The sequence below is a fragment of the Silene latifolia genome, unplaced genomic scaffold (assembly GCF_048544455.1).
Source record: "Silene latifolia isolate original U9 population unplaced genomic scaffold, ASM4854445v1 scaffold_190, whole genome shotgun sequence".
NCBI lineage: Eukaryota > Viridiplantae > Streptophyta > Magnoliopsida > Caryophyllales > Caryophyllaceae > Silene > Silene latifolia.
Window position 1 is genome coordinate 416,389 of NW_027413156.1, and position 14,012 is coordinate 430,400.

At 41.8% G+C, this 14,012-nt stretch overlaps 1 non-coding gene across 1 annotated transcript; it reads left to right on the forward strand.

Annotated features, from left to right (window-relative positions):
• The first annotated feature begins 12,788 nt into the window (after positions 1 to 12,788).
• LOC141638173 (small nucleolar RNA R71) lies at positions 12,789 to 12,895 on the forward strand. Its single transcript, XR_012542031.1, has one exon. It is a non-coding gene; the product is annotated as a small nucleolar RNA R71 (small nucleolar RNA).
• The last annotated feature ends 1,117 nt before the right edge of the window (positions 12,896 to 14,012 follow it).

Here is a 14,012-nt window from a genome sequence, read left to right on the forward strand (position 1 = left end):
AATGATGCTAGGACTCCAAATCATGATCAAGATAGAAATTATATGAAAAACAAGAGAAATAGACAAACCTTAAAGGAAGTGTAGGAAACTCACAAAGTAATGTGGAATCCTCCCAAGAGCTTGCTAGTCCTCAATCTTTGCCCATGGCGTCATCATTATTATCTCCATCATCATCGACCTCTTCACTAGAGTCACCATCAACCTCCATAGATGCGGAGTCATCACCACTTTCACTTGAACTTCCTTCCTCTTCCTCACTACCCTCTTCTTCTTCATTTCCTTCACCTTCTTGTCCACCACTCTCAACAACAACCACCTCCTCTTCACCCAAGCTAAAACCCCTAGAAGCACTAGGAAAGAAGACTTCCTTATCCGCCCAACTAGGCAAAGGACAAGATGGGTCAAGAAGTCCTTGCCTAGCAAGATGTAGGAGGGGCGGATATTGTGCTCTATAAGCATCGACTCTATCCTCATAAGCTTGCTTGTGTATTTCTTTCAACAAAAGAGTCAAGTAGTCATTCCTCGCCTTAAAATTTTTGGGTTGAAACTCACGGTAGAGGAATGGGTAAGGTGGGGTGATAATGGAGGAGGAGGGCTCGGCAATGTCTTCCCTTTGGTGTTGTATAATGTACTCGGTTTCCTCGGAGAGTGGGAGAAGGTAGTTTGGCCTATGGACATTCAATTGGCAAATTTTGCTTGACAATGTGAAGGATTTGGCATCTTTTGTTAACCACCCAAATTTGTCATCAAGAGTATCATTTGTGACCCATTTGATTTTTTGAACCATGGTGACTAGATCAATGATATGGCCTCCCATAACCGGTTTATAGGTGCTATCCTTGTTGAAGTTCCGGTTGAAGTGTTTTGCCAAATAAGTTACCAATCCTCCATTAACAATAAAGGCCGTGCCTTCTTTGCCATAATCGACATTGAGCCACCTCTCAATCAAAAGTTGAAGAATGTTATACTTTTTGGTGAATTCTCTACCAATATTCAAGGTCGACTCGAGATAAATAAAATCAAGCTCGGTGAAGTGGTTTGTTCCCTTCCTAGAAATCTATGCCCAACAACCTTGTACCATACCCTTATGCCCGGATGATGGACAAAAATAGCACGACAATCATGGTAAGATGTAAACTTTCTCCCGGTAATAGCCTTCCATAAGGGAGCGGGATCATACTTAGTTGGCTTCTTTGTGTAAGTCGGGTCATTGCTAAGGCCAAAAATTTCACCAAACTCGCAAAAAGACAATTTCCTATCAATATTCTCGAGGCGGAATTCAATGTTTTTTTGAGTCTCCACCTTGGTAACTTTCAATGAGCTTAAAAACTCTAAGGTAAGGGATGAACAAGTCAACTCTTGCATATTAAACAAAGTACTCAATCCCATGGACTCGAAAAAGGTCTTGGTTTGTTCTAAGACACCCAATTTTGTCAAGGTCTCTTGGCATATGAACTTTGTGGGTAAGATAGATTTATTAGAAAGGGAAACAAATTTCTTCCTATGAGAATCGGGAGTGAAAATTACCTCCTGAAAATCATCTAGTTGTTCAACAACCGGAGTAGAAGTAGTAGTTTCCACCATAGGAGGAGTATTCTCTTGAATTTCCATCCTTGCACTTTGAACCACCAAAGCCTTGGATGCTTGAAGAGCTTGTTGTCTTTTGGAAAGATTCTTCTTTGGGGGTGCCTTGCTTCCACCTTTTGTCCTAGACATCTTCTACTTTATGTAGTAACACCAAGGATATGCTTGAATTCTTCAAATTTCAATAGGACCCAAATCGATTTAGGATAGTTGAATGTTGCCTACTTGTATCCTAAAAATTGATTCAAACTTTGAAGATTTTGGTGTTTTAATTGCTTGTTGTTGACAAAGGAGTGATTTGTTTGAGTTTTGAGGGAGTTTGGAATTAATTTGGGTGAATTTGGTTGAGAAAGTTTGATTTTGGTGGATGGAGAGATTGAGGGTTTTGGAGATGTGTTTGTTTTATGAATGAGTAAAATGAATTGGGAATGGTGGGGTTTTAATCCCGTTGGGTTTGAATTTAAGAGGGGAGACGAGTGGATTCTCCACGGGACGCTCGGATTCTGCTTCATTTTATTTCAGGAAATAGGACCGTGCTGGGACGAGCGTCTTCTGAGGAAGACGAGCGTCTTTTTGAAGGAGGACGAGCGGATTTCTATGAAGACGCTCGGGTTCCTTGTCAGGGAGAAATCCCAGATTTTACCAGCAGCCGGACGAACGAATTCTTTAAGGGACGAGCGTCTTGACTGGGACGAGCGGATTCTCTTTGGAGACGCTCGGATTTTCATTCAGACCAAAAATTTCTTTCCAGCTCTTCTCAGGACGAGCGTCTTCTCTCCAGGACGCTCGGATTGTTTTCAGGACGAGCGGATTCTTGTCGGGCCGCTCGGTTATTCCCTCTACCTCACGAATTCAGTTCCATCCGTGGGTATTTCATAACCCGTGTCATTTGCTCTTCATTCCTTTGGTCTTCATTGTGGGGGCACTACGAAGGCTTGGATAGCCTAGGCAATTGCTATTCCCACACTATGTCGAAATACTACACATCAATAATCACATAAGTCCCTCCCTCACTTTCTCTCGAAATGATGAAAATCAAATTGACAAAAATGCAATACAATAAGTAAAATGCAACTTAAGGGGTTAGAAGATTTACAAATGGTGTTTTAGTGAGGACTCCACCAAACTCTCATTCATAAGTGAGATGTCAAGGGGGCATGGCCAAGGTGTTGTCGATGTTGCTCAACACCTTGAAGAAGTAGTCGAAAGCTTGTTCATTGTCATGATAAAGGTCTTCAATAGACCTTTGCACTTGTTGTTCTTTATTGTGGTCTTGGGTCATAGCATTACCAATATAAGGATTGAATATCCCTTCAAACTCATCATCCCAAAGACCGCATACTTCATCTACTTGTTCCCCAATAATATCACGAGTTGACAAGAGAAACGCTTCTTCCTTCTTGTCGTCATGGCTAATGAGGCCTTCTTCTTCTCTTGTCATGGGTGGTGGTGAGCTATTCAAGCTTTTATTCTTGTTGAAACATTCTTGCTCTTTGGGTGGAGCATCTTGGAGATTACCCATTTTCTTCTTCCATATGGGTGGTGATTCTTTACCCATATCATGTTTTTTGCATTGAGATGCCAACTTCTTCCTATCACTTTCTCGGCTATAATGATCAATCATGAAACACGGCTTATGCAATCGGGGAGCTCTCATTGTCTTATCAAGATTAAAAGTGATTGTTTCATCTCCCACTTCAAGGGTGAGTTCTCCATGTTTCACGTCAATCACCGCTCCCGCGGTGTATAAGAAAGGTCTTCCTAAAATGATAGGAATGTTAGAGTCTTCCTCCATATCAAGAATAACAAAGTCCATCGGGATGAAGAACTTGCCAATTCTTACCGGCACATCTTCCCATACCCCTAAAGGTGTCTTCGTTTATCGATCCGCCATTTGAAGTGTGATATTAGTGCACTTAAGCTCTCCCATTCCTAGCCTCTTGCACACCGAATATGGCATGACACTCACACTTGTCCCAAGGTCACATAGAGCTTTGTTGATCGTGGTATCGCCAATGGTGCATGGAATAGAGAAACTTCCCGGATCCTTTAGTTTTGGAGGTGAACTTCCTTATATGATGACACTACTCACCTTAGTGAAAGCAATAGTCTCAAGCTTCTGGATGGATTTCTTCTTCGTAACAATATCTTTCATGTATTTCGCATAGGCCGGAACATGATTGATTAATTCTGTAAATGGAATTGAGACTTCCAAGTTTTTTATAATCTCCATAAACTTCCCAAGTTGTTCATCAAACTTAAGCTTAGCTTGACGACTTGAAAATAGAAGTCGAATCACAATAGGCTCCTTCTCCTTAGCCTTTTCTTCATTCTTCTTTGAAACTTCTTGAATGGTGGGTGTTTCTTCTTTAGAGTTTTCCACAACTCTTTTCTTGTCACTAGCCTCCACAATGTCTTCCTCAATTTGCTCTTTTGGCCCTTCATACCTTGTACCACTTCTCAAATGGATGGTACTCATCGATTCATGTCTTGGGGGATTATCTTGAGGTGGTAATTTCCCCTTTTGTCTTTGAGAGCTAGAAGATGCAAATTGAGACATTTGGGTTTCCAACATTTTGGTGTGAGCTAGGATGTTGTTGATGGTGATGTCTTTTGCTTGACTATCCTTTTGCATTTGAGTGAAAAATTCTTGTTGGTTCTTTTGCATTTGGAGGACCGCTTTTTTAACATCAAAACCTTGGTCATTTGTTTGATTGTATGGAGTTTGATTTTGATATCCTTGGTTTTGATTGTAAAAGGGTCTTTGAGCTTGGTTTCTCATTGGAGGTGGGGTGTATGTTGTTTGAGGGTTTTGAACATTTTGTCTTTTGTATGAGAGGTTTGGATGGAATTTGGTGTTTTCATTGTAATAGTTGGAATAAGGGGTACCACTCTTGTATGCTTGGAAAGCATTCACTTGTTCCCCTACATTCACTTTGGTCATGTCCCAAGTTCCACAACTCTCACATACTCAACTTGGAATTGATGAAGATGCCACCATGGCATTAACATGTTGCTTAGGTGATTTGGAGGCTTCTTCAAGTTTAGCCATAGCCTTCTCAAACTTCAAATTAATGGTATCAATATGAGCACTAAGTTGAGCACCCAATTGAGTAATAGAGTCCACTTCATGCTTTCTTCCTCTAGTAGCCTTTCGAGGTCTACAATATTGTGAGTTATGGTGTAACACCCCCATATTCAGAGGAGCCTTAACTAGGCCTTCCTTAGCATATAAGGGCGTTACCATCTCGGTTGCCCGAGGATAGTAATTATCAAACGTCGATAAGAGAACTATTATGTTATATTACAAGTGATTTAAACCAACAAACGATATAAAAGATACAACTCCAAGACTACTCGCTATGACCATCATATCTCGTGAAGACTCATCCCCGCCTGGGACTCCGCCTATCAACAACATCAACACCGCTAAGACCGATTGCTCACCATAAGGGATCACACGGACACATAACAAACAAAAAACCACACAAGGTCAGTACTGAGATAAGATTCAACAATCGCGACTACAATTATCAACACAAGATACGCTACCAATCTCATGTACAATCACAATAATCCAGCCAACCTCCGTCACTGACTGTCCACTGGACCAGCCCTGCCAGTGGGGGACCGCAGCCATTCCCACCTAAGCCCCGCTCATCATATCGAGCGATAACCCTGTCCATTAATGTGCACATCCCCTCCCGTGGGGGGTTCCACGAAGGGCGAAACTAGGGCGTGAAGCCACTCCCGCAAGTGACTCCACTCAGCCGAGAACGCATCTCGAGAACCAGAGACAACAACCACAGTCACAATCACAACCGTCACAATACAAACACGATACTAATCAATCACAATACAACCACAACGACCGACACACTAGACCATCTACAGAAACTGAGTAGGCGAACCTACCTTTAAGCAACTGCAACCAATCCATGCCGACAAACAACATATCCAGCGACCAAGCAAAGCCTATAACCACAATACAATTATCTATTACTAACAAGCAAACCCTAACTATAAAGAACAAGGACACGGATGATGATTATGACATACCTATGAGGAGAAACTCGGCAAAAGGCCGCTACCCGACTCAAGTGACGCTCTCCTAAGGCACAAGGAACTTCAAAAGGCTTCCATGGAGGTTTTGAGGTGAAGGGAAAGGAAAGAGGCGACTGAAGGATAGGAGGAAAGTGGCGGAAGTGATTTGCGGATTTAACAAAACGCGATATAAAACCCTCGCTGAAAACTCGGTACTCGATCGAGTACCCATCATACTCGATCGAGTGGCCTCCTACTTGATCGAGTAACCTAGCTACTCGATCGAGTAGCCTCTACTCTATCGAGTACCACTCCTAACACGCAACCGAAGATGGTTTTGGCACTCACTTCTAAGACTATTCTCGCTCCCAAGGTCAGTCAACGCCGGTCAAAGGGTCTCTAAAAGGGCGGGTATTACAGTCTTCCCCCCTTAAAAGAACTTCGTCCCCGAAGTTCAACTTACCTATCTCCCGCACAAGACACGGAAACAACACGACCTCACCAATCTTCCTGCTCAAATCATTACCCCTGGAAATACCATCCCCCATGTCATCATCATAATCGTCTAACGCTCTATTCATACATATATATATCAACTCTTGCAACTATCACACAAACATTATCATCATCAATTGTCACTCTATATGTATACCTCTACTCTTACAAACTATTGTATACAAAACATTAATCTCGCAGTACGAATCAACATCAACAGCGATCACCCATCACACGTTAACAACTATCAACCCGAGACATATCTCATATCAACTTCATCTTTGTACAACTAACACCTTTGTGTTACTCACTAATTCATTCTATTACGACCCATCGCACCACAACTAGCTCTTTATGACGGTCCATTAAAACATACTATCACATTCATTTCAATGAACTAAAGTAACTACTTACACTTCATATAAGCAATGTGACCAACGTACTAGAAAAATTTAGTAATTAAACAACAAAACCTTGTAAACGAATAACAACATAACTTCAAAATCAGCCTTTTTATTTTGCGACATTACTCTTCCCCTCTAAAAGGAACTTCGTCCCCGAAGTTCACCACCGAAATTACAACGCATATTACTTATTACTTGATTCATAACATGAATTAGAAACATATTATTTATTGTGGACATTACTCGCTAAGCATAAACTCGTTAAATTATAAATCATACACAACCCACCGGGACAACTAGCCGCCATCGATAAAGCACGTTAATATCGTATGCACAACGTATGAAGAAATGTAACTTTAATGAATGAATGGTAATATGGCATATGTAGTATTAAAACAATCAAGAAACCGTCACCACTTCACTAATGGTTACAAATATGCATATAAAACCAAAACTTGACTTCCAACAATTGAGATTAACGGTTCAAAGGTGTTACTACGCACTAATAACCACATTAAACATCAAACTTGCAATTATAAAACAATTGAACACTTTTAATTTTCGAAAACCTCCTGTAACAGTGCTACTCGATCGAGTATGTAGCGGTACTCGATCGAGTGCCATGCTACTCGATCGAGAGTCTTGGGTACTCGATCGAGTAGCCCAAAGATCAGAATACTTTTTATCCCCCTTTCCCGCAGCTACTCGATAGAGTACGGGGTACTCTGTCGAGTACCTACAGGCCAAGTTCCCCTATACAACCTGTCATAAGCCAACATACATGCACATAGTCGTCATATAAATCGAGTCGGGACGACTCCCCGACTTCTAACATCCTGCAATAAGTCAAATATTAAATCCGGCCTTATGGCCAACAATACAAGTTCATAAACCAAGTCTCAACGAAAAAAACTACTAGCGTCTAACAACACTACCGACATCAACTACTATAAACAAAGATAAAACAAGGAGTATCACTCCTCCTGCTGCTGCTGGTGCTCAACCATCACCTCATCATCACCACCACCGCCAGAAGTACCCGCTCCTGATGACCCAATCCCCGCATCCACTCCTGCTCCGGCTCCCGGGCTCACGTACCATGGGGTCAAGCCACCGTAGGCAAAGGACTGAGGTGTCCCCCACGTCGACTGATCCACCCCGTAGGAGTGGAAAACCCCTGTGTAGTCCCCAACTCCACTCCACCAAACCGGATGCGGTCCCTCGGTCCCTATCCCCTGAGCGTACGCCATCTCGTGCATGTTCCTGAGTGTCAAAGTAGATGACACTCTCTCCGCCAAGTAGCTGGATCGCGTCTCCGGGGTGTTGAGGTAAGGGTAGCATGGACAAGGATGCTGCTGTTGCTGTGGTGCTACCGGCCGTGGCGTAGTCTCCGAGGTCCTCTCCCTCACTCGACGGGGTCCTCTCCCAAACCTAGGTCTCTCCACCGCCACGACCGACGCATTCTCGCCCTTCTTCGGTTCTGGCATCACCTCGAGAATCGTGTCGTCGATGAGGTAGGTCTGCAGCTGGCAGGGTCTCAACATCCTCCTCCTCCTCCTCCTCATAATCAGAGTCCACAGTCACTACCGTCGGCTCTAAGGGCTCCGTCGGTGGGAGGTGCTCAGGAGATGGAATCTTCATCCAACTCACGCCCCACACCCTCCAAGCTAGGCTACCGTCAGTCAATGTCCTCAACCATTTCAGGTCGAGATAGTAGTCACGGTCCATAGTGGGCACTGGGGTAGCTAGAGGCACGTACTCCGAAGAAGCCTCAAAAGAGGTTAGCTTTTCAGCTAACCGAGTGGCGATAGCGCCACAACTCAAGTACCGGGAAGAGGCAGTGGCCATCAAGGCAAGGGCAGCACAAACCATGGAAGGAGCATTAAAGACCACTTTCCTGGTCCGCTCCGGGTTGAGGTACGACATCAAAAGCAACACCTCATGATTGTTCAGCTTACTGATATCCGGTCGATCATAAAGGAGGTTCGAGATGGAACGAAGAAAGATCCTCAATGTGACATGCTGAACATCATTAATCAGCATGTTGCTTGAGGTGGGAGCTGGTTTCCCGGTCAGACAAGGCATTAGGCGGCAGACACCGCACTCAGCAGGGATATCAGTGATGAGTCCTCGGGAGGCTTGGCCAATCCAAGGTGAGAAGCAAATTGGTCCATAGAAAGCAAGAAACTAGTGTTCATCAACCGAAACTCAACGGTCTGGGCAGCGGGGTCATAGATAAAGGAGCTCATAAACTCCAAGGTAAGAAAAGGGTAAGAGTGTTTCCTCAGCCTATACAAACCCATAAAGCCCAAAGTCTCAAATATGTGACGGACATCCGTCTCTATCTCTAATTCCTCCAAAAGTGTAGTATCTATACACCTCATTGGTCTCATCTTGCGTTTTTGTAAAACTACAAAACGCTCTCGCTGTTTGAAATCAACAAAAACAACAGAAGGGTACTCCGGAACTGCGGGTACCACAGGTCCACTCCCTTCCCCAATCTCAGGCGGATTACCCCTCCCCCGTTTACTTTGACGAGTTCCTATGTTCAGTCTCGGCATCTGTTTCAGCATATGACTTAAACAACTTGCATAAACACATAAAGCATATACTCTTATAGAATTTGGACTTTACATACTCAGTTAGGCACTCAAATTCACCAACAAATTCAACATGTGAAGCACATAATTCATGCCATTAACTTGAATACTCAGTTAGGTACACACATTCACCAGCAGTCTCCCAAATTTGATATATATAAACTCAGTTTACAGCTACTCATGAGCCACAGTTGTGAACGATTTATCAAGATGAATACACATGCTCAACAAATTCGAATATCCTAGCATGATTCTCAGGTTGTTCCAAACACATTCCTAATCACATGTGAGGCATTCTTACTAGCTCATGGAAAAATAACTTAGAACATATCATCATCATCCTCTATATTAGAAACAAATAACTCAATTAAACTTTTCAGACAGTCTCTACAACTGTAACAATTTTGGCATATTTTTCATCAATTATCATCACTACTATCATATTAAAGTTCAACCTTCACCTAAACAGTCATATACCACACCAAATTCCAATTATAGGTCACGAATTTCCACTTGAGGCACTTTTAAGACGGAGTTTTAAGGCAACTTTCTAAGGTGAAAATCATCAAAATCCATCCTTCAACATGATATAAACAATGTAGAATACTCAACTCCATCATCTAGTCAAAGTAAAACAATCAAAAATCAATTTCAATTTTGTAAACCCTAGAAATTTCGGTTTCAATTTTGGCAATTTCTAGTCTAATTTACAGCAATTAGTCACCAACAAACATGGAATGAAGGCATGTGAATCATATTGCAACTATTAAAAGCAACAATCTAGCCATATGAATCGAAATTTCAGATTTTATCCTTATTCTAACACATTCAAATCAATAAATCATGTAAATTAGGAAGAAAAGCATACCTTGATTGAATAGCGAAGTAAAGAAACGAAATTAAACAAAGAAATCAACCCCAAGAATCACCACTAACCCAAGAGTATGAGAGATTTTAAGAGGAATGTAGACTTAGGTTTTCGAAATATAGGAGATGAATGGTAAGAATGGAAAAGAATTGGGGTTTTAAGAAACCCGTAAGTCTCACTGTACAGTAACCTACTCGATCGAGTGCCTAGGGTACTCGATCGAGTACCACCCTACTCGATCGAGTAGGAGCTATTTCGTCGAGTATCTGCAGGAAATCTTTCCACATCCCGACGTCATAGCTTCCTAACTAGATCGAGTGAGGTCTACTCGGTCTAGTAAGCACTCGCACTCGGTCAAGTATAGTTAAGTACTCGGTCCGAAATACGAAGTAAATTGAAGATACCTGCAAAACAACACCGCGTGTCGATTCCAAACTAAGCTCGGAATTCGGCACTAATTATCACACTCGATCACGTATTACAATCATTACTCACACATAACGTATCGCCTCAGCTAACAAGGTGTATGTCACATTACGCTACACAAATTACCCAACTCGGTTTACCTGCTACCGAATCATTCATAAACATAATTACGTCATCATATTACACTTGAACTTACCTTACATATTACTACCAACTCGTATTCACTTCAATTTGAAGCATGTAATTAACATCAATTCTTCTTTCATATGACATATATTTGCATATCCTCATAACAACTTAATCTATCATGTTCTACATTCAATCATAAGTAGCTCATCTTACACAAATCAATTATTACGCAGCGGAAAAATTTCAGCCTATAAACAAGGTATGAACGCATTACTATATGCTATGTTTCAAATTATAACTCAACAATTCTATAATTATCATTATTGTACTCACGGTAGGGTTTATAAACTCGTACATGACTACCGTCACCATCAACTTACAGCAAACACCAAAATGTTCATCCTTCTATTATAGCACACCCATTCACATTCGCAAGCATTTCTATCGAATAGACTTTTGTCACATATCTCACAATCGTCATACAAGCTCACTAAGCATGCCCAAAACTTCACTAAGCACAACCCACATACAACTATCATATCTTTATTAACTCTAACCAAGGCTCAACTACAAGTAACTCCGACACAATTAGCATACACGTCACACATATACACACGGACTCCACATTCCCGTACCATGTGACTGGCTTAAGTATCATGGGGCCAAGATTTTGAAATGAGGGCGCCTACTCACCCAAAACCTAGCATCAGCTGGGGCTCCCATTACACATACACCAGGTTCATTTTATTAGACTCACTACGTTCATTATTTTCATTTGTTACAGGTTCCAAAATCGTCGCTCTGATACCACTTTATAACACCCCCATATTCAGAGGAGCCTTAACTAGGCCTTCCTTAGCATATAAGGGCGTTACCATCTCGGTTGCCCGAGGATAGTAATTATCAAACGTCAATAAGAGAAATATTATGTTATATTACAAGTGATTTAAACCAACAAACGATATAAAAGATACAACTCAAAGACTACTCGCTATGACCATCATATCTCGTGAAGACTCATCCCTGCCCGGACTCCAGCTATCAACAACATCAACACCTGCTAAGACCGACTGCTCACCATAAGGGATCACGGCAGACACATAACAAACAAACAACCACACAAGGTCAGTACTGAGATAAGATTCAACAATTGCGACTACAATTATCAACACAAGATACGCTACCAATCTCATGTACAATCACAATAATCCAGCCAACCTCCGTCACTGACTCTCCACTGGACCAGCCCTGCCAGTGGGGGACCGCAGCCGTTCCCACCTAAGCCCCGCTCATCATATCGAGCGATAACCCTGTCCATTAATGTGCACATCCCCTCCCGTGGCGGGTTCCACGAAGGGCGAAACCAGGGCGTGAAGCCACTCCCGCAAGTGACTCCACTCAGCCGAGAACGCATCTCGAGAACCAGAGATAACAACCACAGTCACAATAACAACCGTCACAATACGAACACGATACTAATCAATCACAATACAACCACAACGACCGACACACTAGACCATCTACAGAAACTGAGTAGGCGAACCTACCTTTAAGCAACTGCAACCAATCCATGCCGACAAACAACATATCCAGCGACCAAGCAAATCCTATAACCACAATACAATTATCTATTACTAACAAGAAAACCTTAACTATAAAGAACAAGGACACGGATGATGATTATGACATACCTATGAGGGGAAACTCGGCAAAAGGCCGCTACCCGACTCAAGTGATGCTCTCCTAAGGCACAAGGAACTTCAAAAGGCTTCCATGGAGATTTTGAGGTGAAGGGAAGGGAAAGAGGCGACTGAAGGATAGGAGGAAAGTGGCGGAAGTGATTTGCGGATTTAACAAAACGCGATATAAAACCCTCGCTGGAAACTCGGTACTCGATCGAGTACCCATCATACTCGATCGAGTGGCCCCCTACTCGATCGAGTAACCTAGCTACTCGATCGAGTAGCCTCTACTCTATCGAGTACCACTCCTAACACGCAACCCAAGATAGTTTTGGCACTCACTTCTAAGACTATTCCCGCTCCCAAGGTCAGTCAACGCCGGTCAAAGGGTCTCTAAAAGGGCGGGTATTACATATGGACCGCCATTTCCTCAATCTTGTTCCACGTTTGATTATCATCAACTTCGGTAAACATACTATTTGATCCCATATCGAGAATGTTTCGGGAGTCTTCATATAGACCATTCCAAAATTGTTGCACAAGGAACCACTCGCTAAGTCCATGATGTGGACAAGATCGGCAAGTATCCTTGAATTTCTCTCATGCTTCATACAAAGATTCTTCGTCCCTTTGTTTGAACCCGGTGATTTGGGCTCTCAACATGTTAGTCTTTTCGGGAGGATATAACTTTTTGTAGAAAGCAAGTGCCAATTTCTTCCAAGAGTAGCCTTATCTAGGCTCTTTAACCATTGTTTCGCGGTACCAATCAAAGAAAAAGGAAATAAGACCCATCGAATTTGGTCTTGAGTAAATACGGTTTGGGAAATCGCATCACAATAGTCACAAAAAGTCTCCATATGAGAATGAGGGTCTTCACTAGGCATCCCACCGAATTGACTTCTCTCAACTAGTTGTATAAATGCGGATTTTGCAATGAAATTACCGGTTAAATGTTGTGGTGTGGAAGTACCATTTGGTAGGTTCTCCTCGGTTGGAACGGAATGTGATGAAAATTTAGGCATTGAGGATTGATTTTGTGGTTGGTTTTGTGTTGAGTTTTCCTCTCCTTCTTTTGCAAAAGGGTTGGTAAACTCAATATTGTTTGGTTTAATGTGAACAATCTCACCAATACCTCTCAAAGTATTTCTAGCAAGTCTTCTATTGTTGGTCAAAGTTCTTTCAATTTCAAGATCAATGGGTAACAAGTTTGTTGGAAATTATTAATCTCATTATTCAACATATTTATATATGTTACATTTTAATTTAGTCATGAAATTAAAACTAGATCTTATGCATGCAAACATAAATAAGAATGAAAAGAAATCGTCTTTCTTACTATAGGAATTTCGGATTAAAAGGCACAAGTAAGATCTCCTTCTTACTTGTTCTTGAGCTTTCCTTATATGGAACAACAAAGATTCAAGCTTAGAATCCCTCCCAAAGATGTATACCCAAGATAACCTCTTAAAAGATAAATATAATTTGAACTAGAACAAAATTAATCTTACAAAAATTGACCCAAAATATTGTTTTTGTCCTCTTGAAATTTCGGCGAAGAGAGGATGAATTTTGGAGTTTTTATTTCTATTTCTAAACTTCTATAAGTTATTTGATGAATGAATAATACACTAGAGAATGTCTTAGTGTATATCACAATATAAATTGTAGAAAACCCTTTGTCTTTTGCTCTAGGAAAACTTAGGGTATGGGGGGGGGGGATGGCAAGGGCCAATGCATGACCAAGATGCTCTTCACAAAAGCAACTAGGTGTGCATGGCTA